This window comes from Chroicocephalus ridibundus, chromosome 2 (genome assembly GCF_963924245.1).
Source record: "Chroicocephalus ridibundus chromosome 2, bChrRid1.1, whole genome shotgun sequence".
Classification (NCBI taxonomy): domain Eukaryota; kingdom Metazoa; phylum Chordata; class Aves; order Charadriiformes; family Laridae; genus Chroicocephalus; species Chroicocephalus ridibundus.
In genome coordinates, this window is record NC_086285.1 from 15,414,812 (window position 1) to 15,418,731 (window position 3,920).

At 45.7% G+C, this 3,920-nt stretch overlaps 1 non-coding gene across 1 annotated transcript; it reads right to left on the bottom strand.

Moving 5' to 3' along the window:
• Positions 1-710: 710 nt before the first annotated feature.
• Positions 711-792, bottom strand: TRNAS-GCU (transfer RNA serine (anticodon GCU)). Its single transcript has one exon. It is a non-coding gene; the product is annotated as a tRNA-Ser (tRNA).
• Between the last annotated feature and the right edge of the window lie 3,128 nt (positions 793-3,920).

Below are 3,920 nucleotides of genomic sequence, written 5' to 3' on the forward strand. Positions count from 1 at the left end.
CAGACTACCTCAGGAGCCCCTGTCTCATCTCCATAAGACTGGCTGTGATGTAGCATCCCCAGCATGCCTCAGGGAAACAGGTTGAAGGTCCTTACTAGTGTCCCCATCCCTCTATCCCTGACGTGTTGTCCCACAGCTTGTCAAAGATAAGCCTAATATTATCATTCCCCTCCCCCTTCACATCTACTGTAAAGCTCTGCCAATCAGCCCAGCAATCTTTTGGGCAAAGCCCCTCTTCCCCCTTTGAGAAAGGTGTTTCCCATTTGATGCTAATAAGCCCAGTGCCAAGTAGGCTATCCCATGGTCAAAAACCCCCAAACTGGCGGCGACACCAGCTATGGAGCCATGTATTAATGGACTTAGAACCATCTGTTCCTTCCAGTGTTACTGCCTGCAATTGGAAGGAGTGAGGAGAAAATAGCCTGTGCCCTAGACTCCCTCACCAACCTTCCCAAGGCCCTGAAGTCCCCCTTGATTGCTCTTGGTCTACGAGTCACACCTTCGTCTCCTCCATGGAAAATCAGTAATGGGTAATAGTCCGAGGACTGTATCAAACTAGGGAGTTTCCTAGTTATGCCCTTAACCCGGGCTCCAGGAAAACAGCAGAATTCCCTGTGAGGAGGGTCTACCTGGCATGTTTAACCTCTGTTCCCCTCAGGGAAGGGTCACCAATGACTATAACCCTCCTTTTCTTCCTTGTGGAAAAGCCCCGACGAGGGTGGGATTTGAACCCACGCGTGCAGAGCACAATGGATTAGCAGTCCATCGCCTTCACCACTCGGCCACCTCGTCCTGCCTCTGAAATGTTATTTTATTGTTTGTTGCATTTGAATCTAGTTGGTATTATCTGCTGTTTTCTTGTAGCCTGGACCACACTCTGCTTGCAGGTTCCTGGTATGAACCTGGTAACCAAGTATTCCGATTGCAATGCAGATTTTGAGATGGGGCTGCTGGGAACAGAACTGCACCCTGAGTTAGTTTAGAATTAGCCAGTTTAAAACTAGTAACTTTGCAGGTCTTCAGCGAAGAAAACATACCGGATCACAGCCGTTGGTGAAATTCAGCTGATGAGAAAGATGCTCGGTTTGGATATGAGTTCTAAATCTGGAAACATGAATAGCTGTCAGCATGTACATTTATCTGTAACATTTATTTATGGTAGTTCCATAAATTTATATTACTTTATTAAAGTAAAAATGTGAACTTATGTTATGGCTTGCTAGTAAGCGTGATGATCGTTTTTTTCAGACTTTCCTGTTTACTGTTTATTTCCCCAGGACAGAATTTATCTGCAGCAATATCACTCAACACATACATTAAACCATTTCCTCTAATACACTATAGCTGATTTATTTTTCCACAAAGCTGATCTATTTGGTTCTGGAAAGCTCATCTCTGGGAAAGGATGTCCTGTAGGAATTTGGCTCTTGGACGCTGTTGATCCTTTGCTACCTGCTGCTCCTGACCCGGTGGGGGAGAGGGAGCAGAGCGACTCTGAACCACTCAGGGGAGACGCCGCCCCCAGGATGCTGCTCCCGAGCGCCTTTTTGGGTTTATAACACTGTGAGAAACTCCCAGAGCCCAAAGGGAAAAGGCAATTCAGAAAATAACCTCGAGATTTGAGTGATAGAAAAGCGAGACTCACGCCACCTTTCCAATCTCTGACTTGCACTCTCCGGTTTTGCTACGCCCAGCAAACTGGCCCACTGTTATGCTTTGGAAAAAGCGTTATTACAAGTTGAGGCAGGTTAGTTTAGGCAGGTTAGTTTAGGCAACACTCGCTTTAAGAAGTCCTTGCCTTCAGACGCCCATGCACACGCCCACCTCTTTGTCCGTAGATAATTATATGTACATTAGATTATTCTGAATCCCAATTATGACATAAATTTAATAAATTTGAATGAAATTGTGTGCGCGTATTATATTTGGAATTTTTCGTTTTCCTTTTTAAGTTTAAAAACAGGCTTGAGAGAGGCTGATTTCACTGATAACTTATTTCTACAGTTCTCTCTTTCATCCACCTGTTGTGTTTTTGTGTAACACTGAGGGGGTAGGAGCTGTTTCTGTGGAGTTTGGATGGCTCCCGGAGCAGCGGGGCTGCTAACCTTCAGCCACCTGGAGCAGAGCGGGAGGCAGCCAAGGTAAGGGCTAGGAGGAAAGCAGGGCACTTTATGAACCCTCCCTGTCTTGTGCACCAGCCGTGCCCACGAGACCCAGGGCCTCCTTGTTACCTCTTTCCATTTTTCCTACCTGAATAGTCCCCTCAAATGAGAGATATTCCGTGTACTGCAAATTAGTCACCGTACTTTGATGGTTGGTGTCACATCGGGGAAAAGGTTACCCTGTTCTTGCTGATAATGGAAGAATATTGTCTATCTTCCCTTTAATTCCCACTGAGGAGGAGGCATTTTTCAATCTAATAACTTAAATGAAAAGGCAGTGATCTTGGAGTTTACAGCTATCAAAATACAGTTCTGGCTCTGCCAGTGACTCAATCCGTGGCCCTAAATACCCCCTGGACTTCAGCTTCCTCCTCTGTCAAGAGGGGAGATGAATACTTACTTGTGCTTAACTGCAGCGATGATGCAAGACTTAATTAGCTGTGTTTGTTGAGAGCTCTGAAAATGTGGAAATGTCATTGCTCTTGATCATCTTGAATAGCTGATGGCTTGGCTCCTCAATGTGTTACTGTTGGGCCCCCTCTTCAGAAGTGAATGGGACACATAAAATCTCCTGGGTTTGTTTTTCTGCCTTGGCTGGCCTCAGAGCACAGCTGAAGCTTGGTCTCAGCTTTGGATGTCTAAGTAGGTGGACAGAAACTCGGCGGTTTCAGAAGGGAGGGTCACATCCCACCTGCTCCTGGTCCCAGTTCCAGGTTTCCTCTGGGGCCACATTAGAGAAGGTGCTACGAGCGGCTGCCTCCTTAGCCTCAGGTTACATCTGCCTGCTCTACAACTACATTTTCTCATTTTCTGTTTTGTTAACACGACAGCTCATTGGTGGAGGCTATTAAGAAATTATGGCTCCTCTGGCAGGACTCTGGTAGCAGCTGTACCGGCAGAGAGCTGCCTAAACATATAAAAACACATCACAGAGGAATGTCATCAGAGGAGAAAAATCTTCCATACCAGTGACCAGGATCTTTCAAAATATGAGTTTTTCAAACCTTTTTTTTTTTTTAAATGAGGCTGCTCACCCAATATCTGTGGGTGTGGCTCACTCTGAGCTCCCTCTTCCTTGGGCATGAGCAAGCCTTGGGGAAAACCCTTGCTCAGGGCTGGAGGCTTAGGCAAGCTGCGGAAGGAGGAGGACTCACTTCCATGAGCTTGTCCTACCATGCTGCTGTCAAATTTCATACACCCAGGCCGTAAAATGTTGCTCCCTGAACTATTAGGCCCAAACGTGGGCAGTTCTTACATTTTACAGGAAAGAAGGAGCTAGAAATGTGAGTTTTGGGTGCAGCCATAGACCTTAGCATTTCTTCATATCTCCATTCCGCGTGAGCCTGCATACCATTTTTGTTAGCTCATGTTTCACACAGCCTATGTATTTCACGTGCGTCCCATGCAGTATATATAGGCAGTTCAAACATTGCCCACAGCTTTAGTGTTGTTCGTTAGTACAAGAAAGGTTAAAGTCAGGCTCATTTGCAGAACAGGTGCAGTAAGTCTGGGCAGGTTATGGAGGCTTTCAGGAGCTTTAAGTTTGTGGTCCGTGGACCTCTGAGGTGCTACCACTAAGAAGTAGCAAGTAAAAAAAAAAGCCACTTCTTGTCAATAGGCTTCAAATTTTTACGGAAGAGTCAAAAGACCCGTTGATACATTTTTAGGGGTCTACCTACTGAAAAGGATTGAAACCACAAAACACAAGTTACCCTTAAGAAAGGTAAATGAACTGTGGGTATCACACTATCAAGCACA